This window comes from Lepisma saccharinum, chromosome 30 (genome assembly GCF_977018435.1).
Source record: "Lepisma saccharinum chromosome 30, izLepSacc3.1, whole genome shotgun sequence".
NCBI classification, from domain to species: Eukaryota; Metazoa; Arthropoda; class Insecta; order Zygentoma; family Lepismatidae; genus Lepisma; species Lepisma saccharinum.
The window spans coordinates 32,830,993-32,858,216 of NC_139258.1; the positions used below are offsets into that span (position 1 = coordinate 32,830,993).

Consider the following 27,224-nt stretch of genomic DNA (forward strand, 5'->3'; position numbering starts at 1 on the left):
GGTTTCGCTAGATCCAGGTGTTCCTTGTGTAGTGGGTATTACAGATCTGATGAACAAGATATTGTCATAACTCTTGCAGAATGGATTGGGAAATTCGATGAACGAAAGGAAAGACTTACGTTGTGTGCACACTTTTGTGAAAGCATGTGTTTTTTTCTTGTTACATGGATTCAAACAAGTTTTTGAAAAGTGGGTAGCACAGGTGTGTAAGGATTTCCTGATAAGGGAATATGGTGTTGATATTATGACAAGTCTCAATGTTCTTCTATGTACTTATGGTTGAAATATGGAACCGCAGACCATTGGCTTAAGCGGAGGGGGCGAGGCTGAAGAGGCTATAGCCCCTTCGAAATTTTGAGAAAATCATTATTTTCAAATAAAAAGATAAAAACTCGGTAAAAACCAGTGTGGTTAATGCAAACTCTCCTTAAAATGAACCCGGTAGCAATTTTTGAGTTCGGAAAGTTCTAAATATCCGTACTATCTTATTGTGTATCCTGCCTACGCCAGTACCCCAGACTATTGCTATGATTCCATCGAGAATTAGGATTACGAACTGATGTTCAAAGTTTGTAAAAACTTGTTTTAAGTTCAGTCCATGGTCAGATAGGCTAATGGGTACGGGACCTATAGTTTAAAGTGGTGTCTTGATTGATTTTGATTCAGTTTATTTTACTTCGCGTTTTTTGTGCCTCTTGGCTAATTTGCGAAGATGAGGATGAGCGATGAAATGATGAAATTGATGAATGGACATTCACAAACAACCAAGCCCGACCGGGATTCGAACCCGAGACCCTTGGCGTCGCAGCGCGATGTGCTAACCACTCGGCAACAGGGTCGGGCTTAAAGTGGTGTCTAATCACTTTGTACCTCCACCGGGAATAAAACCCGTTACCCCTTGATTACAAGAAAACGCATTGGGTATGCGTAGACTATTTCTGGAGCTTAGTGCATCTCCGTGACGTAGTGGTGCCCTCCGTCGGCATGGATCCTGGGTTCGAATTCCTGCTTGGGCATGGATGTTCTTTGTAAGTTGGGTTGATTGGGTTGGTGTTTTAAGTCTACTTTATGCACAGTAAGGAAAATCGGGACTGGACCTACAGTTTAAAGTGGGATCCCGAACCACTATGCGCCTCCACCGGGTATCGAACTCCTTGATTATAAGGAGACGACGCTACCACAGCACCATCGGGAGGCTCTTCATTGTAAGTGTTCCTTCATCAAAATCCTCATCTTCGCGATTAGCCAAACGTGGCAGAAAAGCGAAGTGAAATAAATCAAATCAATCAATCAACATATATCGAGCTTTGATTTCAACAATCTGACATCACACAACTTTGAGTCCCTGCCGCGGTACATGTAAAGGCCAGTGTGGGTTCTAGACAGACTGCATGTCTGAAGTTCTGGATCCGTTGTTTTCCATCCCACAGAAATGGGCGGCTAATTGTTGATGTTTGGAGAGACAACCTTCTGCTCGCTTGCAAGGAAAACAGGCTTCTTGTTAGAGGATGCGACACTCGGCGTGCTAAAAAACAAGCCCAGGGGTCTGCGAGGAACCCAAACTAACCTCAGTCACTCACCAGATGCTAACAATTCCCAGCCGTGACCATATGGCCTTCGTCAACGAGTTATTAAAGAGCCCGTCGGCATCCTATCAATCGCCTCTGTTGTCGAACATAATTGTATGTATCGTGCAGAGTTGGGTGTTACAGCTTAACTACTATCGGATTAAATATTATGGACACTCAAGTTTGGACTCCAATTAAAAATTAACTAACTAACTAACTAACTCTCTAGCCTTCTTAAACTCGAAGGTTCATGGCTGCAGCAACACAGGCCTTCCACCTTTCCCTATCTTGAGCAAGTTCTATATACTCTTTTCCATCCCTACCAATTTCCCTTAGGTCCATCTCAACGTTGTCCCTCCATCTTCGTCTTGGCCTTCCTGCAGGTCTTTTATCATTTAGGTTATTCAATTTTTGCATTAATCGATGCTAACCATTTTTTTTAGTATGTCTTCTATTTTCTATAATCATCGTGAGAACAATAAAACTGCCGTTTTTTATAGTTCTGCAAACGACCTCTATCTTTGAAATTCTATAAATAGAAGGCGGGTGGACCGATCGTGTAAATACGGTGCAGGCAGAAAGTGACGTGTGGTCAGAACGCCGAACCTCCAGTCATTGTTCTAGGACTCCCTGACCGAAATTTGTAGGACTACCCAATTCTAATAAAATGTTGTTTCACAACATTGATAAGAATGATTAAATCAAGAAGACTTAGGTGGGCAGGCCATGTGGCACGAATGGGAGAGGAAAGAGGAGTTTACAGGATTCTTGTTGGGAAACCTGATGGTAAGAGACCTGTAGGAAGGCCAAGACGAAGATGGAGGGACAACATTGAGATGGACATAAGGGAAATCGGTAGGGATGGAAAAGAGTATATAGATCTTGCTCAAGATAGGGAAACATGGAAGGCCTGTGTTGCTGCAGCCATGAACCTTCGGGTTTAAGAAGGCTAGAGAGTTAGTTAGTTAGTTAGTTTGATAAGAACCGGTATTTCTTACCAATTTTAAAAGTCTGAAAATTAAGAATTGCGTTTAGAACATTTCTATCTGCACCGTATTTAAATTCTATCACGAAATTTCAGCCAAGCCACCCGTTCTTTATTTATAATTTCAGAAAGAGTGATCGATTGCAAAACACTAAAAAAAAATGCATTTTTTATTGTTGTCACGACGATAGAAAATAGAAGTCATGCTCGAAAAGATGTTACCATAGATTAACGCAGAATTGAATAAACTAAATTTTGATCTTGAACTAAAGTGCAGAGTCATTTGTTTCCCCCTCCCGCTTCCCCTTCTCTCGTGTCTTTTGAGAGTGCTGCACAATTTGACAACGCAGGAACACGGAACAATGGAAGCAGCTGATTGCATCACTTACGCTCCCCATGTTCACTTACGATTGCAAAATTTGATTACAGCGCCACAGGAGTATTCTTGCCTTTGTCCAGGTATACACAAAAATGTAACATGTTACGGTTACCGTTACTTTGCTTCCAAAAGTAACGAGTTATTCTTACTTTGTAATACAATAAGGATATTTAACTGTTTACACAAATATCATATTTATGTTTTCTCAGTGTAACTTTACATGCACAAGTTGAAGACAATAGAACAAAGCAAGTGTTGTCGTGGCAAATAAACTCCTCCAGTTCTGCATCTACCAAAGTAACACAAAGTAACGAAATGAGTACCGTTACAATTTCGGGTATAATTTAGGTAACGTGTTACTAACACAAATACCGATCAAGTAGCGTGTTACCTGCGTTACGATATTGCCCAGATCATAATAATAGTAATTATTATTATCTTTACTATTCAAGCTCTAAGTCTAACCCCCATACAAAAAATCTGGCTACGTCCATGGTCGAACAGTTTTGAATATGTACAGTCACCAGCAATAAAAATGAGAAACCTAGATCCTGAAATAATATTTTCCCTGCAAGGCGTTATGTGTGTTGCCTAACTCTACGGCGGTGGTAGAAGTTGTCATTGAAAATTTGCTGTTAGTCCACTCTTCGCCGTAGAGTTAGGTAACACACATAACGCCTTGCACGGAAAAGATTATTTCAGGAGCTAGGTGTCTCATTATTATTGCTGGTGACCGTACCCAAACACCCCTTGTCATGGAATTAGTTGGGACAAAATGTCGAAGTTGTTAGAGTATAGTCGACACGCTAGCTACATTAACGACCGGCTGGCTTTAAAGTCCACGGAGCGCGCCCACCAGCTGCAACAATCACATTCACCGCACTGTGTTGCCACACATCTACTCTCCACATCTCTACGCCACCTTGTCCCTCCGCCTTCCCACGGTCTCCACATTGAAGTTGCAAAGTACGGCAACAGCGTATACGCAGTCTTGTGACTGAGACTCAACGTGGAGTAGACGCATTGGCTGAAGGTTTACTGTGATTGGATGAAAACAACTCGCCCGCTGTTTATCCCCACCCACGTTCGTGGCGGCAGCTCTCTTCAGATCTTGGACGTTAACCAAGTAAACACGTCATCTATAACGCTCTACAAAGTAAATCCTGGGCAAATAATGGGTATTTCATTGTTGTCTCTCAACAATTAAACATTCCTCTTCATTGGCACGATGTAGAAATGAGACACAAGATAACCAAATACAATATGACCGAGGATGCCACTCTTCAGCTTGTGCGCCCGATGCTTCAGTCACCATTAGACTCGAAACTAAAATGAAATTCCCCCTCAACTTTTTTTCAACCCCTTTTTGCTGTCACCCACACGTCCCAACGCAACCCTTTTCCACGTAGCTAGCTTCGCCACGCGCGTGCAAACTCCCTATGTGGGGCCTGAAGTCAACGAAAGAGTCAGAGTCTGAAGGGGTGGGAAGTCGCTTCATGGTAATTGTCACAAGGAAAAGTGCTGAAAAGGGGAAATTAAGAGTCTGAAGATGTTTTTGGTTGCTTGCAAGATTTAACGCAGCATCCAAAGATGCTGTAATAAATAAGACCACAATCTTCAGAGAGGGGTACGGGGATTCCGGATCCTCGAAAGACAAAGATGTCCATAATAAGCAATATACTTGATTACTATTGTGTAACATGAAGTTGATTTACTTCCGCATAACTTACAGAAAGGTAATGATTAGAATGTGATTGATTATAAGATTCACGTTGACAGTGCCTGCGAAAATGCATGCGAATTACTGCCAAGAATAATATGATTGATTGATTGAGTTGTTGTTTGAAGTCGACTTTATGCACAGTTAGGCTAATCGGGACTGGACCTACAGTTTTAAAGTGGGTTCCGAACCACTATGTGCCTCGACCGGGAATCGAACCCGGGACCTCTTGATTGCAAGGCGACAACGCTACTACTGCGCCATCGGGAAGGCCTACTAAGAATAATAATGCGCATATAAATGTTAAAGGAATTTACTTTCCATCAGCTGTAACTAAATCCTTTTAGAGACGACACTGAGATTTTTCGAGAACGAGATGGGTTTTTATGAATCGAGATGCAAACGAGAAAGAGAGAGGTATTTCCAAGGCAATGCAAGATCGAGAACGAGACCCGCTAGAAGAAGAAAGAAATAAAGCAAGAAAATTAGCTGGAAAATCGTAGGAAGAGAGGGAAGAAGAAATAGAAGCAGATGAAGAAATGGAGAGGAAAACTAGAAAATCGAAAGAGAGACAGAGAAGAGAAGCAAATTAAGAAAGGAAAAGTGCAAGAAAGAGGAAGTAAATGAAAGAAAGGAATAAAGAAGCAGAGGAGAAACAAATAGAACATAGAGAAAGAGAGAAGGTACTGAAGAAAGGAAGAGAGAAACAAATAGGAAATTGAAAGAGAGAAGCAGAGGAGGGAAAGTAGTGAAATGTAAATAAGAGAGAGAAGCAGGGAAAGAAAGGAAGAGAAGGATAAATAGAAGATAAGGAAGATATAAAGAGAGAAGCAAATGAATAAAGGAAGAGAGAAGCAGAGAAAGAGAGAAACAAATAGAACATAGAGAAAGAGAGAAGCTAATGAAGAAAGGAAGAGAGGAAGAAATAGGAAATTGAAAGAGAGAAGCAGAGGAGGGAAATTAGTGAAATGTAAATAAGAGAGAGAATCAGGGAAAGAAAGAAAGAGAAGGATAAATAGAAGATAAGGAAGAGATAAAGAGAGAAGCAAATGAATAATGGAAGAGAGAAACAAATAGAACATAAAGAAAGAGAGAAGCTAATGAAGAAAGGAAGAGAGAAAGAAATAGGAAATTGAAAGAGAGAAGCAGAGGAGGGAAAGTAGTGAAATGTAAATAAGAGAGAGAAGCAGGGAAAGAAAGGAAGAGAAGGATAAATAGAAGATAAGGAAGAGATAAAGAGAGAAGCAAATGAATAAAGGAAGAGAGAAGCAGAGAAAGAGAGAAACAAATAGAACATAGAGAAAGAGAGAAGCTAATGAAGAAAGGAAGAGAGGAAGAAATAGGAAATTGAAAGAGAGAAGCAGAGGAGGGAAAGTAGTGAAATGTAAATAAGAGAGAGAAGCAGGGAAAGAAAGGAAGAGAAGGATAAATAGAAGATAAGGAAGAGATAAAGAGAGAAGCAAATGAATAAAGGAAGAGAGAAGCAGAGAAAGAGAGAAACAAATAGAACATAGAGAAAGAGAGAAGCTAATGAAGAAAGGAAGAGAGGAAGAAATAGGAAATTGAAAGAGAGAAGCAGAGGAGGGAAATTAATGAAATGTAAATAAGAGAGAGAATCAGGGAAAGAAAGAAAGAGAAGGATAAATAGAAGATAAGGAAGAGATAAAGAGAGAAGCAAATGAATAATGGAAGAGAGAAACAAATAGAACATAAAGAAAGAGAGAAGCTAATGAAGAAAGGAAGAGAGAAAGAAATAGGAAATTGAAAGAGAGAAGCAGATTAGGGAAAGTAGTGAAATGTAAATAAGAGAGAGAAGCAGGGAAAGAAAGGAAGAGAAGGATAAAAAGAAGATAAGGAAGAGATAAAGAGAGAAGCAAATGAATAAAGGAAGAGAGAAACAAATAGAGGAAGAGAGAAGCTAATGAAGAAAGGAAGAGAGAAACAAATAGGAAATAGATAGAGAGAAGCAGAGGAGGAAGGAAGTGAAATGTAAATAAAAAGAGAGAGAGAAGCAGGGAAAGAAAGGAAGAGAGAGCTAAATATAAAATAGGTAGAGATAAAGAGAAGCAAATGAATAAAGGAAGAGAGAAAGAAATAGAAAAGGCAAAAATATGAAAACAAAGGCACAAGGGGACGCCATTGTGAAGGCATCGGCCATATTGAAAGGGTAAGAGAAACTTGCTCTACCTACAGCGCCTTGAATAACGTAGTGTGGAAAACGACCCAAGAAACTGGTTCCCCGAGACGATGACAAGTAGATGGCAGTGCGATCGACACAGCGGCTAATTTTGTTATGAAAGTAATGCGGCTTAGTTAGTTTTTGGAATATATTGTGTAGATTTGTTTCTCTTGAAAGGCGGTAAGTGAATTGATGGAAACAGTTATATTTGTGGAGTGATTTGCAGTCACGAAATGGTATTAATTTACACAGAAAAGTTACATAAATACGTTTTATGTGCAACGCAACACGAGCATCAACATATCGCATGTGAGGCTGGACGTCAAACGTTGGATTGTGTACACAAGTTTATTTTTGTATACTAATAAAATTGAAATAGTGTCATGAAGGAGAAAAAATGTTTCGTGGCGTACATATTATGAAGTCATTTTCCCGAAATGCAGATATTCGAAAGAATTTAATTTCATATTCCATGGAGTTGAAATAGCCGATTACGATGTACCTTGTCATCTCTATCAACAAATTGCTTTACATTCGTGTCGATTGGTAAGTAGAACTTTGGTGTTAAGGACTGTGCATTTTTACTCGTGACTTGGCTGTAAAATGTCTACCTTGTACTTGATGAAAATAAACCGCAAATTAATTAAATTAATTAATAATAAAATTAATTAATTAATTAATTAAAATAAACGAGTATTGTCTGTGTGAATTTCCATAAAAATAATATTTGTGACAATGACAATATTAATGAACCTTTCAGGATAATGCATACACAATACTAATTCTCGCAGCAATTGTCATGTTACGTGTTACAATCCATACCTATGTTTTCTTCCGTATTGTTAATAAAAAACTCAAGGACAGGTCATGATAGACGGTTCATAATATTCTTTAATATTTTCGCGACTACTGTACCAAATATCATAACAATTTTCTGATGCAAAGAAATGTTACAAAGAAAAGAATCAGACGTTGCAGCAAAAACCCCATTTACTTCCATTATAAGAAGTCGAGCGCTGTACCCCGGTGTCAAGACCAGCGCCTCTAGCGGATTTCATTTTCGAGTGGAACCAGCGAGAGAGAGCAAAACCATGCCGTTTTCCACACTACGTTATTCTAGGCGCTGTACTCTACCTAATTTCGAGACGTAAGTTGCTGCCGAAACGTGAAGTTCCATGTTCATGCGGTTTCTGCAATTATTCTTTACATTTCAACATGTTGTGGTTGGTCTCCTCCATACGTTTCCAATGCTGGAATACCAATCGCTGAAAGCTGCTTCTTTCTGCACTGAGCTAAAAGTAAATTTCCAGGGAGGGGTGGTCGTTTTGACCCCCCTCCCCACTCTTGCTACCTCAAAAGCGGTCAGTATTTACGCCACACCCACATAGTCCTTATAGTATCCGCTCCCTGGCAACACTGCACTGACCGGTCGAACCTGTCGGGACAAACGCGGAAGGTTGAAGATGTCGCTGGACAGAATACAGCGAATGCAAAGGGAACACCTGGCTGGAAAGGTGTGAACTTTCCGAGTAGTTTCTGAAAGATACCAAGATAGAAAATAAAAGAAGGAAGGAGGAGGGACACGTAAGAAGAACGGAGTAAGTCGTATAACTGTCAAAATGTTGGGAAGAAAGGCGACAGACAAAGAACGAGCTTGAAAAAGAAGAATAGAGGCTGAAGGGAACACTGATAAGTTATTGGACTGGCGTGAATAAACACAGCTTCGAGAATTCATCCTCTCCATCTCTCCCAGTCTCTTTGTAGGTGCTGCACAACCCCGTGTCTGTTCGTAAGGGCTGATATAATAGGAGGAATATCTCGTGATGACGTCAGAGCTCTCAAGGGCTGCAGAAATCTCCAATACTGACATTTGATCTTATGGAACGAATCCACAAATATGCACTGGCTGGATAATGAATGCAGCGAGGAAGTTTATGACCTAAAGTTGTTAAAATGGCCTGAAAGCTACTTTAGATATTAAAAGGCAAGCTTGATTCTTTTCATGTAACAGAAGAGTCATGGTTCGTGGAAAAATACTAGGTTGTATCAAAAAGTAAGGTGAATTTTCGATTTATTGAAAAACGTGCATAGAAAAAAAAAATGAAACTGTAGTATGTTTGACACATGGTATCACACTAAAATTCGACATAGGAACCACTGCCTTCGTGATCATATCGTGTGAGGTGGGTCAGGGAAATGCCCATTCGGTGGTGTTTTTGGTCCTCACTCAGATTTTTGGGCACCCAGCGCGCACACACTTTCTGAAGCCAAGTTGGTCATGGACGATACTCCTCACTGAACCATATGAGATGTTCAATGATGAGCAATGTCATGCAACCTGACGTTGCTGGTCTGCCACTTCTGTCATCATCTGTCACACTACTCCTACCACTTGCAAATGAGTTACACCACACATACACTTGTTTCTGCGACATAACACTCTCTCCATAGACCTCCAACAATTCTCGATGAATTTCAGATGGTTTCTTTCCCTTGACCCATAAAAAACGAATAACACTGCGCACCTCCTACTTGGAGTAATGTTCAAGTCGTTGCGCCATCTTTGAATTGCTCTAGGTACCAGACGGGTTGACGTAGAAGACTGTAATTACCGTCAGACTTGCATCACCTTGGTATCTGACATATATAAAAAAAATTAATAGCTACACAAAAAACTCTGGGTTTTATAGACAAATTCACCTTACTTTTTGATACAACCTAGTACTTGAATAATTTGACACCTCATTGTTTAATGTTCTACTGTAGTTAAGAGCAAAACGATCAATGCTAGTCCGTTTTTATTTTGACTTAAAGTTATGAGGAAAGTACTTCTTTCCACGACCGTAAAGTCTAATTTTACTTCAGTGCAGGACACATCGCCCTCTCGTTTTTAAAAGTGAAATTTGCATTACCTTGTTCTGCCAATAGAAAATGCAATATTAAAAAAATAATTTTGCATTTTTTTTTAAATATAGCTATTTTCAAGATAGTTTTTGACAGGTTTTAAAAACATGTACAATCAAGAGCATATATAGGTTTCATTCGATCGTTTTGCACTAATTTTAAACACTTTTTACTTTCTTTCGGATCAAACCATTTGCGGAGTACTGCGCCTCCTCCCAACAATCGAGAGATACAATGTACCCATGTACCCCCGTACCTGCGAAACTGGCCATTGTTCTCTTTCTGTCTCACTAACTTTAGACCTATATGTTACCGATATTTAAAGGTTTGAGGTTATGGAAGATGACACTTAATATTTATTTAAACCGGTTCTATTATATCGTTACAACCATGTCATACACATAAATGCATGTATATATTTTGCTATTGTATTCCGAAATTTTATTTTATTCTAAACCATTGTCATTAATTTTTTACACTATTTTTTCATTATGGTTTCATATTAATTTTTTGTGCTTTTTAGAACTTTCCGTTGAACAATGTTGATTGAGACAGTTCTTAATAATTTAATTACAGTAACTGTTACCTTCCGAATTATTCTCATGCTTCCCATACATACATATTTAGGTCAATGTAAATATTAATATAAATACAATAATTGTATTTCTTTACGCTCATTCTTGAACTTTTTTTTTTCAGCTTTTCATTTTGCGGAAGGAAGGATACAATGGCATTATTAGGGCCTGATAAGCTCATTGTCTTTTTGCATTCTTAGATAAGAACTGAAGCAGTCAACTGCTATCCCTGGGAGACAATGAGTGAAAGCCTTTCCTCTGATAAGGTAGGCGATTATTATCTTCAAGGTTCCTACATATTGAGAGGGTTTCCAAGCTTCTTGTTTGTAAATGGTTATGTCGCATGCTGCTATTACAATGATTAAAAGAGGAATGAAAAAGGGAATAGGGTTTGCATTCGTCTGTAAGCTTGTAATTGTCACTCGGTGTCTTGTGTTTAATTTCATGTCTGCTTGTATGTTCATAGAGTGTAATGCCTCTTACTCCTTTTATATGCGGATTGTTAGCTCCGTCAGTCTGTCTTATCTCGAGCTGTAATGCCAATCTCGTTTTCGTCTCCGTCGTATCGCAGTATACAGAGTGATCACAAAGTCCCATTGCCCCCTATGTATTACATAGATGTTAATGAATTGTTGTTTCTTATTGTTGCAGGATCTACATCTAAACCATCACGCCAGCAATGTTGAGGAGAATTTCCCATTGTACATGGCGGAGAATCATACTCTGTTATGAAAACGATGGTGTACACACAGACACTCTGGACTAAATAATAACGAATAGTCACACTACCTCCAAGTTGTCCTCTGCCATGATCTCACATTAATACAATGCGACCATCTATGACGATGTGGACACGGGATAGGGTGTAATGGGACTTTGTGATCACCCTGTAGTATAAAAAGAATATTTAGAGTGTCACCACACAAATTTCCACATTGTGTAATGGTCATTAGGGCAAACAAGTTTCCTTAAAGTTTTTTTTCTGTTTGACGCTTCGTTCTAACCCTACGAACCCTTGAAAACGGAATTTTGTTCTGTACTGTAAATGAAATACCTAGGTAAATAATGGGCACATCTAAAGAAGTGGCGTAAAGTAAATTTGTTTGCTTGAATTTTTGTTTTGTGTCCACTTTGTGCACAGATAGGTTAATCGGAACTCGACCTACAGTTTAACGTGAGATCCGAACCATCATGTGCAGCCTCCCAGCTGGCGCAGTGGTAGCGTCATTGCCTTATAATCAAGAGGTCCCAGGTTCGATACCCGGTGGAGGCACATAGTGGTTCGGATCCCACTTTTAACTGTAGGTCCAGTCCCGATTAGCCTTGCTGTGCATATAGTGGACTTAAAAAACACCAAATCAATCAATGAAAATCAACGAATCATTACGTGGTTCCGTTTGGTATCGAACCCGAGACCTCTTTATTACAAAGCGACGTCGTTACCACTACGTCATCAGGTCCATTAAGTTTAACTGGATGCAATTAGTTCTGTCTGAGCTAATTAGCCAGGGTGCAAACATCCTCAGATGTAACCAGAACCCGGATTTATAGCCAGCAAAAACTACCCAAATAGGCTCTCAAATTTGGAGAAAAGAATAATGGACACGAAAAAATAAAACGTGTAATAAGAATTATCTTGTAATATAGTGAATACTGAAAAGCTCAAGATTGAAAGTCTCGCATCCAAAACTTAAAAACTTCCACATTAAGAACCGTAATTTCGTTATAAGTGCATGAGATTGAACAGTTGTTGTGTCTATTGGCTATAAAACAAAAACAAAATAAATATATCGAATTCTGTGTTCTATTACCTTCTGAATCAACAGAAGAACTGAAATGTATATGAATAATGGCTTCACTCCACACCAACCTATTATCTTTATGTTTTTAAAGAAACATATTGATAAAGTTTTATCTGTACCTCTTTTAAAGCATTTTAGGTACTAACAGTTGAAATTAGCAACTCTATAGGCACTATAGAATTTGCATGTAATGATTGTAGTTACTGAAACAAGCACTTTGTACTGAAACCATGGACGTCCACAGGATGTTTTTCCATGGAGGGGCAAGCAAGGTATTTTTTTTTCAGGGGGGCAAAGGACACATATTTTCCTCCAAAATAGTGATGCCCCCCTCAAAAAACACTATTTCAGTCTGAAATTATCATGTTTCTTCAACGAATTTATAATAATTAACATAAATTACTGTGATTGAAATAAAATTATGTGTGAAATATATAATTTTTAGGTACACATTCATTTTCCAGGGGGGCCGTGCTCCCCACCCTTGCCCCCTCTTCCGGACGCCCATGCTGAAAGCCTGACAATGTGTTCGTGGAAACAAAATAGTTATTATGGGTTCTAGCATCGACGTCAACTTTTTTTTATTTTTCATAATCAATCTATCTTTTCAATACGCCACTGAAACAGGTTATTGACATGTAAACATGAAACATGTGGTGCCGTAAACGTTGCTCCAGCTTCAGTAAGCTAGCTCGTAGTCCACGGGAACTTCGTTTTGCCTCACTCGACATCGTGGAACTCGCTTCTCCCATTTGCAGTCGACACCACTGAAGCGTTCAATTCAGTTCGCAGTTCCACTTCCCCCGCTGCCCACATATTTACATCTGGAACGGTAAACATTTTCTTCTCCCGATAGAATCGGAGGAAAACAACAGCTTTCACAGTGGCTGCCAAAGATACTTGTATTGTCACTTACTTCACCCATTTAGCAACTCTGTGCTCCAATTTGATAAAGGCTCGCTCGCCAGCTTCGCGAGTAATGAGCGAAGATTAGGTGCCGATCGGAAGCGAGTGGAAAGTGGTTTCGAGTAAGCAGGTCGCACAATAGACGTATCATGACAACCTTTCACGCTTAACCAAGGACACGAGCCAGTCACAAGGGAGGCCAATAACAGTTTAGACTGTGTGTGACGTCACCCGGAGGTCATGGTCACGTACAAATTAATTTTGGGAGATTACTATATAGCGCGGGCAGCTGCGTCCAGTGAAACATTTACGAAGCAGAATGTGACATGTAAAATGCATAAGTGGTGTAAGAACAATGGCTGCGCCAAAGGTGGGGCAGGATGGGCCATGGCCTATCCAAAATCAGGCTGACCTACCCTGTCAAAATATGATGAGCAGATTTAGTGATGAAAATCAGACGAAACAAAATACACAATATGTAGATGATGGGGAAACCCTTGAAGATTCAAACCCATGACCTTGAGTTTTGGGCCACGCTCACTACACCTGAATCATGGAAGTCTGTAATATTTCTCCAAATTCCGCATTATACTGCTAATTAGGTAAATGCTATTGGTTGGTTGATTGATTTAGTGTTTTAAGTCCCCTTTATGCACAGTAAGGCTAATCGGGACTGGACCTACAGTTTAAAGTGAAATCCGAACCACTATGTGCCTTCACCGGGTATCGAACCCGGGACCCCTTGATTGCAAGGCGAAGATAAATGCTATTGAACATAAAATGTGACACATTTCAACGCAGCATTTGAATTTGTATGCTTTCTTTTAACTCCAAAATTTAAACTTCCTATTAATATTGGATAATAAATACTTGCTGGGATCCAGTAATATTCATCCAAATCTTTGACAATCGCCCGGTGTCTTACCAGAAACTCTGGTACCGCCACTATGTAAGTATCATTTTTTTCTCCCTTGGAGGGCCATGAATATTGGGAAGGACAGTGACCCCCTTGACTTGTTCAGCAGCGTCGCTGAAGAAGCAAGAGAGTGGAAGAATGAGGGGGAAAGCATCAGAAAATGGAAATAGAGAGTAATGGACACAGAGAAGTGTGGAAATATACAGGGTGTCCACAAATTATCTTTACAACTTCAAATCTAAATAACTAAATAATGGAACGAGGTATCTCAGTTCTGTTGCCTTCATGTAAAAGAGAAACTCTCAAAGTTTTGTTTACTGTTTTTTCAGGTACATTGAGTAAGTGGGGAGGATGTGAGGTCACATTTCCACAAAATGACTACTCCACAGGAGAAGGTACAATGCGTTTCCTTTTCTCATAAATTATTGAATAGGCATAACTGTCGAATTTGGGGGTCTGAAAAGCCTCACGAGGTTCGAGAAATCGACCTTAGATGAACATTTTCCTGGTCGATGGATTGGGAGGAATGGCCCAGTTACTTGGCCACCAAGATCACTCGACATAACCCCTTTGGATTTCTTTTTATGGGGTTATGTTAAGGATATTGTGTACCAACGCCAGTTCCCAATATTCATGTCCTACGACAAAGGACTATTTCAGCCATCGCAACACTTACTGAGGAGGTACTAGAGCGGAAATGGCAGGAAATCGAGTATCGCCTTGATATCCTACAGGCAACAAGGGGGGGCACACATAGAGATGCATTGAGGTGGTAAAAAAAAACTTTGAGAGTTTCTCTTTTAAATGAAGAAAACAGAACTGAGATACATCGTTCCATTATTTAGTTATTTAGATTTGAAGTTGTAAAGATAATTTGTGGACACCCTGTATTACTAGAACAGAGAGGTCTATGAAAAAAATGCGAAAAAAAGCGAACACGAGGTGAGTGTGTGTGTGTGTGTGACAGGGGTATAGAGAGTAGGGATGGCCACAATATCCGGATAACGGATATCCGGATTTAAAATTATCCGATAACCGTTTCGGATGCAACGGATAACCCGGATAATTAGAATATCCCAAAGTTCGGATATCCTGATAAAATTTTATCCGAATTTTTCCATCCCTAATAAAGAGACATATAAACTCACAAGCATAGAGATAGATAAGAGAGGAAGATAGCGATACAGACAGAGGGATGAAGAAACTTAGAAACAACGAAATATAGAGAGGAAGATGGAAAGATAAACAGGTATAGAGTGAGTGTAATACAGAGACATGGAAAGAGAAATGTAGAAACACAGATAGTAGATACAGACAGAAGGGTAGAGAGAGAAATAGTGACCCACACAGAGCCTGAGAGAGAAGAACAGAACCAACGAAATGTAGAAAAAGAAATATGCAAATACCAGGAAAGAAAGATACACAAACGTAGTCGGATCGGAATGCTGGAAGCTCACTGTAGCCGTTGTGAAGCGGAAGAGAAATAATATATGTAATCAAGTGCAAGCTCACGTGACCAGCTTCAGACTCAGTAGCCGCCAAGTATTCGTGGTCGATTTTTGGGGCATGGATGTTCTTTGCGAGTGTCCCTTCATAAAATAGATCCAATCATCGCGAAGAAAAGCGAAGTAAAATATCAAATGCAATAAAGAGGAAGGCAAGAATATACTTAAAAATACGGAAGAAAATTACATGGAATGATATTGAAGCAGACAAATAGAGGGACTAGAAGGACCAACAAATAGAAAGGCAGACCGATAGTAAGATAGACATAGAGAGAGGGGGAGAAATGTGAATAGAGAGAGAGAGAAGAAGAAGAATGGAAACAGAGGGCAATAAAGAGAAAAAGAGACTGAGAGATAGGAAGAAGAATAGAAACAGAGGGAGGACAAGAGGAAAAGAGAGAAGCGTGAATACAGAGAAAGAGGAAGGAGAATAGGAATAGATAGATGGCAGTGGAGAGAGGTGAATACAGAGAAAGAAGATAGAGAAATAGATCGAGGGCAGTAGAGAGAGGTGAATACAGAAAGGGAAAGATAATAGAAATAGATAGAGAGCTGGAGAGAGAGAGAGAGAGAGAGAGAGAGAGAGAGAGAGAGAGAGGTGTAAATACAGAGAAAGAGGAAAGAGAATAGAAATATATAGAGAGGTGGAGAGAGAGAGAGAGAGAAAGAGGTAAATACAGAGAAATAGGAAAGACAATAGAAATAGATAGGGAGCTGGAGAAAGAGAGAGAGAGAGCGGTTTTTACAGAGAAAGAGGAAAGAGAATAGAAACAGTTAGAGAGCTGGGCAGAGAGAGAGAGAGAGGGGGGGGTAAATATAGAGGAAGAGGAAAGATAATAGAATAGATAGCGAGAGGGAGAGATTTTTTTACAGAGAAAGAGGTAAGAGAATAGAATAGAGGGCTGGAGAAAGAGAGTTTTTTTACAGAGAAAGAGGAAAGAGAATAGAAATAGTTAGAGAGCTGGAGAAAGAGAGAGAGAGGTTTTTTACAGAGAAAGAGGAAAGAGAATAGAAATAGTTAGAGAGCTGGGGAGAGAGAGAGAGAGAGAGAGAGAGAGATGGAAAGCGAGAGAGAGAGAGGTGTAAGTACAAGAGATAGGAAGAAGTCAGAAAACAAAACAGAGAGGGAGAGAGAAAATAGATATAGGTTTTCTGGGAAGCAGACGCACTATCCTTCTTACCTGAGGCACGTAATAATCTAAGCCATGGCTGTAAAACGAGGAGATTTGTGCTATCTTGAGCTTATCGAAGTAATAGCTAGCTGGTAGACGTTTGAAGGTACGAATGTTGCCAACCTCACTAAGTAATTATTCTCTAGTCAATTAATTCGGATCAGAGCAGTAGTCGTATACGACTAATCATGTTTTACGGTGTTGAACGGAACAAGAAAAGTGTTTCCAAGCATCTCGCTGCATGGATTAAGAGCTTCCGAACACAGTTACCATGGGAACCATACAGAGGCGAAGTATGAGGGGCGTTTGAAAAGCTCGTGACCTAAGCAAGAAACAGATGGGCAGAAAATGAACATCAGTCATTTTGCACACAATCGTACACAAATGTATCTAATGGATGTCTCTTGGATATTCCTGCTGCAGTTCTGGATATCCAACAGGTATCCAGGAATATGCAGTAGACATCCATTGGATGTCTCTTGTATATCTATATGTCCGTCCAGAAGACATTCATTGTATATCCAAAAGGATGTTTCATTGACATTGTGTGGATTGTTTTTTGGAAGTTTTGCTTATCACCGCTATGTTGTTCATGTGAACGGGACATCATCTGGACATTTTTAATGTGTTGTGACTAAAGAAAGGATATAACTGAATCTAATGTGAACATTAATTAAACATTACTTGAACATTCGCAGGTTTGGATTGGGAATCCAGCTGAGCTACATTCGATCCTTGTCTAGATATTTTTCACGCATATTTTGGAAAAAAAAATGCTGTCGGCATGTACTGGATATTCAAAACCGGGCAAGTTTTAGATATCCTTTTTTAAATGCCTCATGGATATCCAAAACTGGATATCTGATGGAGGTCCAATAGTTATTTATGAATCTGAACTGGATGTTGTAGTAAGCCGATGTATGTCCGTTGGAGACTTGTACTATATGTGCGTGGTGGTGGTCGTACCAGGGAAGGATGCACCTCCATTCCAATTTGTCTCACATCCCTCCTACTGCCTTGTTTTAGCACCTTCTAAGTAATGTCTGTTTCTAAATTTGAATGCAGACCTTGCAGGTCGAAATTTGAGCAGGCGTGTTGTTTTCGATGTTGTAGATCGCTTTCTGATGTCTGAAAACGGTACCATCTTCAGAGAGAATATAGGCCTGCTCGTTAGTTCCTATCGCCAATGGTCCAAGTGTATTAATCTACGCGGGAGTAAGCTGAAAAATAAATGTGTTTTTGTTCATAGTCACTCCTCAAACGATGAAAATTTAAATCACCCTGTAGTCGATTGCAATGGCATTCTGATAATATGCAACCTCACAGATAAAATGAGTCGATAATTGATAAAAAATAAAGAGAAGGTTTTTTCTTAAAAGGTCATTTCACTTCTTATCGGGTAATGGTGATGACGTAACTGACTGATAGGTTATTCACAATATTGATATCAGTTGTAATGATATAATTAGATCTAAAGAATAAGAATAATACTACAGGGAATTCTGCAACCATCGTTACATAATAAAGATAAAACCGAATATCTCTTTCCTCAAAGCTAACCATTTCCAATATCAAACAACATGCACTGTACAGAGTGTCCGAAAAGATTTTTTACACTTTTTGAACGTTAATAGGAGGAACACCTTCTCTTGTCATCCAGTGTCAGTGGCTTTCTGGGATACACATCGTTCTCCACAGTTCCCCACAGGTACAGAAATCTTACGGTGAAGATCGAATCGGGAGATCTGGTGGATATTCGACACTTATGTTTCTCGAAAGAAAAATTGCTCATCTCTGCAATTTTGTGTACGCTTACGCTTACCTCCTGGCGGGCTGTAATGGAACTAAAAATCAACAGAATACCTACACTTGCATTGCAGCTTCAAATACAAAAAGTCCAGTCACCCGTCTTTAATAGTTTCTCTATTATTAACGTTCAAAAAGTGTACACATTATTTTCAGACACTCTGTATAATAAAGCTAAAAATGCTTGATAAAACTTATAGAAACACTAATGCACATCTGAAGATTTCAACGGACGTCATTCACACTTTCTAAGCTATGAAATTTCTAGAAATAGGTACAATCAACACATGCACCTGTATTCGAATACAGCAACTCCAGCAGTGCTGGCCCACAGTATTTTGGTTGCAAATACTTTATACTTTATTTTTAATTTAAATTTTGCTATATTTATTTTCTGCTATCTTAAAGGAATGAACTTGTAGTCCTCCCAGTCAGTTAATTTTCGAGATGAAGCACCTTGTGGCGATTTGACAAAACATCTGTGTATGTCGCTGAACAGTCCGAACTCTGTGACCTTGACTCATCTAATGACAGGCCAGCTTCTATACATCCTCAATCAGCAGGGGTTGAAATGCAAGTGCAGTACCATCAGTAAGGTCTTATTGTAGCTACCGTAGTTTTGCAAATTGTACGGTTAAATGTCTAGAATAACATATTATGCATGAGCGTGATGGTTTAAAAATAATATTTTGTAACGACAAGGGTCCCTGGTTCGAATCCCTTCATCAACACAATTCATTGTTGATTTATTGATTTGGATGATTTTACTTCACTTTTCTGCCACTTTGGATTAATCGCGACGGTGAACAAGAATCTATACCCTATATTGTTTTAAAAAAATGGAATTCGGTTGTCCTCGCCTTATGGGCGTCTTCATTTCAATTCATGATCAACACATTGTGGAAAACAGACTGAATGAAAATGGTGAGGACAATGAACTTACATTAATATACAGGATGATCACAGTATCTTTATCCATTTTTTATGAAGTCACTGAAATTGTAAATTTTTATTTCAGAAACCAATGAGAATTAATGGGGAGGAACGCGCCCTGAGTGTAAAACAGCATGTTATGAAAATTATAAGAGGTAAGTGTAACAGACAGTGGTGATGTCGATTTATTTAAAACAAGTTTAAAAAGTACAGGACCTTTTTCTTTTCCCCATGAACAAATATCAGGTCGATTCTGAGTTGGAAGACATTATGAAAAGGAATGGAGGAGGCATTGTGCATAATTAGCTATTATTATTATTACTATAAAACTTAGGTCAATACGGGCATCTCATTTACCAAGGCATTTTTTAGAATCGATAGATGACCATTTAGAATTATGTACAGATGCTGGCAGGCTATATGTTGGATTTTTATAGTTTATCGATATGTCCTCGTACTTTGTGTCATTCAATTGTGGACATGTCCTCGTACAATTCAACTCGATAAAATTGTGCAGAATTGCATGAACATGCTGGAGGTCCTAACTGTGCCATGAAGATACATGTGGAGGGAGAGATTTGCCCCACATATTCTCGATCTCGGCCATACCAGAGGTGATGTGATCAGCACCATACTCTGCAGAGACATTGTCGGAAAATTTCCCATCTAAGATCATACACCCGAGGGATCAAACCGGGTTTCCTGCGTTTTCCAATAACCCAGATAATCATGAATGTTCTTTTTCCTGTAAGATTTTGTACACCCGAATATTTTATTTTTGTTACTATAGCAGTGCTACATGAGTTAATGTAGGAATTATACGGAGTACATACCTTACCAGTAACTGTAAATACGTTCCCCACTCCCCAAGGATAAATATCCACAATTTAATAAAATAATATGCAAAAGTGTCGAAAAGTCAAGGTTGAACTGAAATACGGTGACTCAGGGTGCGAAATCCTGGGGGGATTCCCCCCCAACAATCTTGGTTTAAAAAATTTCCAGGGTGAGAGTTTTTGTTATAACACACAAAAGATCAGCAATTACTTTTAATTTAAAATATACTTTACTAAGAATAATATCGAAAATACACACAAATTTGTGTGGATGTGAGTGTTCAATGTTTTCTCTCTCTCTCAAGAGATCATTCTCAAATCTACATCAATGCACATAAAATAAGAATGCAAGACAATAATAGCTATGAAATTTAATTCATTTATATTAACATAAAGCAAAAACTAAATAATAACTTATATATAATGAAACCACTTCAACTATTTCATAATTTATTAACATCTTTAACCAGTTAGTAAAGGAATTAGTTTGCTACTTTTTATATATAAAAGTAAAAAATTAATTTATTTACATGTAAATTAATAATAATAACAATGTTTTTAATTTAGTATTTTTTTTTACTTTCGCCTATACGCGTTCATAGTGTGGTGAATAGCACTTTAATAACATTATAAATATGTATGTATTATAATTTACATGTATGTTTGTGGGGAGGGGGTTTGTAGATTAAGATATTCCCCCCCCCACCACCAGTCTTCAATGATTTCGCACCCAGGTGACGCTGAATAAATATTTTATTTACCACTTCACGGTGACACCTTTAACCCGCGTAGCATCACGTCCCAGCTGTTCTACGAAATCAATCTCAATGCAAGCGAGTTCTAAATACAGCTGGAATATGAATGTGTACCTTTGGCATAGCTGAAATGTATCTGGGAAGCGTCCTGCCCCTTCGGGGAACGCATATCCATCGATATAAAACGCCCCCGGATTCAGACGAAACAGCTCCTCTCGTCCATTTACGTAGAGCGCACCGAATCCGCTTCCCCCCCTGCTCTGCGCTTCTGTCATAGCGCGTTTCACTTGGCGAAACAGCCGAGCCCCCGATAGCCTCATTGCGAGTCAGGTACTGCTGAGAACAACACGGAATGCAAGCTTCCATCGTGTTTTTCTCGCTGTCTGCCTACCTTGGACAACTCTATGTGCATTACAACATATATATCCGTGCAGGCGAGTGTTATTAGTACGCGTACAGTATAAGTGCTTCGTCGAGGAAGCGATGTGCAAACGTGAATCGTCACTAGTCGAGCAACAGAGCTGGTCGGGCTAAACCAGCTTAGGCCTACGCTGGATTTATTTTTCTTCGCCCTCCACTGGGCGAGGATTTCTGAGCCTGGATTTTGTGCGTGTGACTTGCTTGTATGACGCCTATGTGCTTTTTGTGTTGACGAAGAGAAGTGTTTGTGTTCGTCAGACGACGATTTGTGCAGTGAAAGATATGTCTTGTAGGTACCCTTCATTTCCCCCGAGAGATCTGGTGACGTAGACCTGTCTTCTGGAAGAAGAAGAAGAAAATAGCTGGAACTTCGAGTTGCAGAGCCTACTACGCAGCCTGGAGAAATACTAACCAAGTATTGTGGATACGTCGTCGCGTTGTGTAGAAACCAAGTGTCCATGTTGGTGAACGACATTGTGCAAGAAAGTTGTCCCAGAATCGAAAAAGTGTCTCCCGATTGCTTACGCTAACAAATTTATACTCGACTTTTCAATACGAGGGCCGAAATATATTTTTGATGATCAGTAGAGGTGATTGAGGGTTCGTAAGAAGTGGTCGCGACAAAGTTGGTTGATCAGTGTGCTTGTTAAGACGTCTGCAAGGTGGGGAAATTTTTTTCTTCGAGAACTAATTGTGGAACATTAATCTGCCAAACCTACTTTAGTGTTTAGTTTTTATTGTATACGTATATTTTTTTTTAGTGTTGTGAAAAAGGTGTGTTGGACTCAAAAGTGATACTTTTGTTTGGATATACTGTGGAAGCTGAAGGCTTTTGACTGGAAAAGAAAAGGAAGTGTCGGCCGTCTTTGTTAATAAGGTAAGTGAAGGCGTTTTTTTGTGTTCGCTAATTGTCCTATTTTCTAGCAACAAGTCGTGTGGTGTGGACTGCGTTAGTATCGGATCCATTTCACATTCTGTCTAGTGTAATGATGTAACGAGATTTAGAGGCATATTAACAAGCAACCTTGTTTTATCATGTATGTAAATATTTTCAACACGTACAGATTAGAAAAATGACTGTGGCTTCTAGTAATGGGCATGTAAGTGCCGGTGATGTGGAGGGGTGTGAGGGGTAGCATAGCTTGCACGAACTGCGCCATAGCTATTTCGAGGGCTGTCGGGACAATTCAACATTCCTGGCGGGGGTGAAGAGGGATAGCGTACCTAACCATTAGGTTTGCGAACGATATACAAAGTGACTACTTTCGGTAGCGCCTGATTTCAGTTAATGCCGTGGCAAGTTGTTTGTTTATGTATTAGTTTATCTTTTGCGTCCGCGAGATATAAATGGCCTCACAGCTCGCTCAAGTATCGACATGTCACCGATAAGGTTGTAACTTATCATCGCGCCGTTTGAGAGATAGGGCAATAGGCGAAATATGTCTGTCCCTCTTAGATTTTTTTTAAAATTATTTTCCGCGAGAGCTTGTATTTATGGGGCTACACACGGTAGAGTACATTTCAAAATGTATTATGTTTTTCTCACCATCATTTTTTAACGCCATTTTCTCGTTACTTCACTTATTGTCACTGAAACATAAGTTAAACCAATCGCACGGAACCATAACGATTGTTACAGGTACAGACGTTGAAGCTAATCGCGTAACGTACTACACAAGATAAGAATAATCATGAAACTTTTTGTATGAATAGAAAAGGAACAAATATTATGGAAAGCCCATCCATCCCGAGAGGATGAATATGCTTTGAAGTGCCGTAGAAAAGTGTAATAAAAGTTTCGTATTTTCTCTCGGCAAGAGAAAACTCTATCAAACAACACTTGTCGAAGTATACACAACCTGTATAGCAGTATATTTGTGAATGCGTTACGTGTTGCTAATTGTAATATAAATTATTTTTAACTGAGCATCAGATCAGTCTGTTGAGTGTATTAAGAATACATAAACAAACGATAGTGTAAAAATGTCGATAAATTTCGTAAATTTGACAGGGGACGTGGATTTCGTGTACCAGAGCGACTTTACAGCCCTAATTCGGCAAACACTGAAAAGGGGTTTGAAATGGGTTTTCTAGGAAATCCAATCTTCAAAGTTACCTTTTCACGCCTCGCTTATGCCTGTGCGAGTGTTTATTTGACAAGGTTTGTAACTCTTGTATGACGGTGGTTGCGATAATTTTTCATATGTCATTCTGACAGAAACTGAAATTGCCATTGTTGTGTACTTATCGATTACATGCCTCCCCTCATACAATCGGAAGCGAAAGTGCGTTATGATACAAAGTGCAATGTCTGTTTCCAGAGTTGTTATATTTGAGCTATTGACCCACAGTTATTGAACGGAATATGTATTTTTGTAGTTGAACATGATGTATTCAGTTTTTTGTGTGGTTAGTTAGAATGTGACCATACATTCTTTTGTTCTTTACGATACAAACGAAGTCACTTTTGAGCTATTTATGTGTTCGAAAGTAACCCTAATTGGACATTTATTCTGTATTTAGAAATGGGTTTAATTTAAATACAGATTAAATGTCCAATTAGGGTTACATTCGAATGCTTAAGGTTACAGAATGTGAAGGCTTATTAGAATCTAAAACTATTTGCACGTATGAGTTGTGGAAGATCTTGGAAAAGATTCCTAGGAATGTGTCGCTTTTTGAAAGTATTGTTTGATTCTGTTCTTTCTCAAGACCGTGATGTCACTGTGTTATTCCTGTTCAAAGGAAGGGGGAAGTTGTTTAGTTCTGTCTCTCTTATCTTTGTTTATACAGGGACTGATTTTCCGCATACAGAGTGTGATCATAAGAAACTTTTTTTTTCGTTTTTTTTCGTATCTGTTGATAAAGTGCCCTTTTGAAATTTGTACATGGTGTGTGTGGTCATAGGTTTGAACTTATTGACATTTGCATCGGAAATGTATGGGGTGAGGGCTTTTTATACATAACACAATAATGTCACATTGCTTGTGCATATTGGCGTAAGACGTTTGTCTGAATTTATTACTTTTCTTTGATGAATATTTCCTTGGTGTCAACTTTAGCATTAGAGCAGTTTCACTAAAAGAAAAAGAATTCTTCAGGTATGGTCTTCCTTACGTTAGACACTAGGACAGTGGCGTATTACGCGAAAAAAAGAGATGCCACTTGTTCTTGTATACAAATGCATTTTAAATTTTGAATGTCAGCATTCCTACCAAAGATGTTGCATTAACGCATATGCGCTAGAGAAGCTACCTTCACAGATCTGTCTTAGAATACGAGGGAACTTATAAATACATTACTAAGTATTATTATTATTTTGTTCAGTATTGTTCAGTAATATACTGCACATACACCAAACTAACAACTGAATATACACTTACACTTACACATATAAAAGGATTAAACAGACGAGAATACGAACAATATACCTTGTCTTTGATTTGAAGTCAGGACCGCGCGTTAAACGTTGAATTGTCAATGAACATGTAATGCTGCCAGGTGTACAGCTTTTTAAAATCCCCATCATGCAGTAAGACCTTGCCTGACTTCATGTTCGCACTTTCTTCCTTGCGTAACGTTGCGGTTTTGTTTTTCGCTTTTGTCTGTCGGCTTCTCTTCAAACATTCGATTACGCAAACGTTCTGTCTTTCCTTGAAAGCTTCAAGTAGATTTATATTTGTACAGAATGGCAATCCTTTTTATTCCCCATTGACCAGGTTTTTGTTAACAGTCACCTGAAAAATGAAAGTCTCATCTAAATTTGATACGAATCATTGATTCAGTTGAACTTGCCTTTTTTTCCTTCTCTTTTTTTGGGGAGTTTTTATCTTTTGCGCTTCCTGGTTCTTTTTCTGTCCAAGCCACACATTTTGTATTCTGTTTTTGTTGCTCTTTGAGTTTTACGGTACCCTGCTGATATATGTGTGAAATTTATATTATATTTGTACATTTTCTGTAGTTTAGTTTTATTCGTTTTTCCATATTTGTATTGTTATTACTTTTTATTATTTTACATGTATCCCCCCCCCCCCTGTGACAGCATAGTGTCTTCTAACATTACCACCTTATAATCAGGTGGTACTGGGTTCGATTCCCGGCGGAGGCACATTGTTGTTCGGATTCCACTTTAAACTGTAGGTCTAGACCCAATTAGCCTATTATGAGCATGAGGTAGACTTAAAAAAAACATACTCCTACTCTTGGTCAATAGATTAATGTAACTAGGGTACAGTCACGAACACTTCTGGGTTGTACAGCCGAACAGCGTGTGTGACTCTACAATGAGTGAACATTTCATTTAAATTAAATATATACTTTATTCAGACATAGCAGTGGCTTTCCTTTATTTGTAGGCGGGTTATATTTATTGTGTGACGTATTAATAAGAACAGATTCGTAGTATTTAAGTACAGAAATTCGTTTTACAGTCCGACGGTTACTATTTGTAAATTCTGTTGTGCCTAAAACTACCTATTTCGACTGTTAATGCCTGTTCTTCCGTATAAGTACCTAAACGTTTTAGCAGTGGCGTATGCTGAGTCTTAAGACCTGGGCTATCTCACTGACACCTGGTCCTAGGCTAAGGAGGAAGGGAGAAGACTAGACTCATTCTTGACGTCTTCAAGGACGCCACGTTGCCATCCCAACGTTAGTCAGGTTGCAAACTTATAAAAATTCAGTCAGGTTGCCAACTCCTAAGAATTCAGGTTGCCAACTTCAGAATCGCAATTATCTTCTTTTTCAAATGAGCTTAATTCACACATTTTCTAAGAGATATATCTTCAGTATTTTACTTTCTAGGCTTCAGGCTTCGCAGATAGCCTAACTAGCCTGGAATATACGCTCCTGGTTTATAGGAAGTGAACGTATCATTTTGGTGTCCTGCTTGTAATTTCATAAGGGCGGATTTTTTAAAAGAGTACGAGAAGGTGAATATTTTCGGAGTAGATTAGATTTTAAGGGCAAATTATCTAACTTTATAACTATAGTTTGGTTTGATTGGTTTGATTTGGTATTTTAAGTCCACTTTATGCACAGTAAGGCTAACCGAGACTGGACCTACAGTTTTAAGTGGGATCCGAACCACTTGTGCCTCCACCGGGTATCGAACCCGGGACCCCTTGATTACAAGGAAATGACGCTACCACTGCGCCATAGAAATTGCTAAATGCCGTAATAGCCGTTAGTATTTTTGGGAAAAAGGAAGGAATGGAAATGCCATAACTATAGCGCGGCTTGCAACAATTGTCGATAAAACACACTACAAGTCTTCTACCATTTTTGAATTTTAAAAAACAACTCTTTTAACGTTTTCATTAGATAACATATAAATATATAATACTAGTCGTTTTCTGCCTACGTGGGGAAATTACACTTGTTAATGTTTAGGAATACTTATACTTATCGCAATATTACAAACTATTGAGCTGTATGATTACTAAAGGAATTTGTTTGTCGACTGTTTAAACAAGAATTTAGTTACGAGAAACTATTTTTGTTTTCAAAGTAAATTTTTCTGTGTGTTTGCATTAGACGATATGCATTATTTTTGTTCATTTCCATTATATTATATTCTAAACCCGAACAACGATGTTCGGTTAGTTATGATCAATTTTCTGCATTCTATTGTATTATTTTCCAAATGCAAGGGTCCCCTTTCGTCGACCGTTGCAAGTAGAACATTTTTTTTACCTTTTTCTTCTATTCTTTGACTTATGTATTGCGAGCAGGCGTCCCTTATTAGAAGGTACAGTCCTTTTTTTGGAGTATCTGTCCCGATTTTTTTGGAACGTAAAACGGGACGCCAAAATGTAGGTTTGTGCCAAAGATTTATCGTCATAGAATTTGTATGTAACGCCAG

At 38.9% G+C, this 27,224-nt stretch overlaps 1 protein-coding gene across 2 annotated transcripts in view; it reads left to right on the forward strand.

Moving 5' to 3' along the window:
• The window catches only part of LOC145981988 (uncharacterized), a 417,662-nt gene that overhangs the window by 23,712 nt on the left and 366,726 nt on the right, over positions 1–27,224 (forward strand). The window contains exon 1 of one of the 2 annotated variants that reach the window (XM_083115509.1): positions 21,277–22,238. The exons of the other annotated variant lie outside the window; for it this stretch is intronic. The gene's annotated coding sequence lies outside the window, so the exon portion shown is untranslated. Of the gene's footprint in view, positions 1–21,276; positions 22,239–27,224 lie in introns of those variants that run through there. 2 annotated transcript variants of the gene reach the window in all.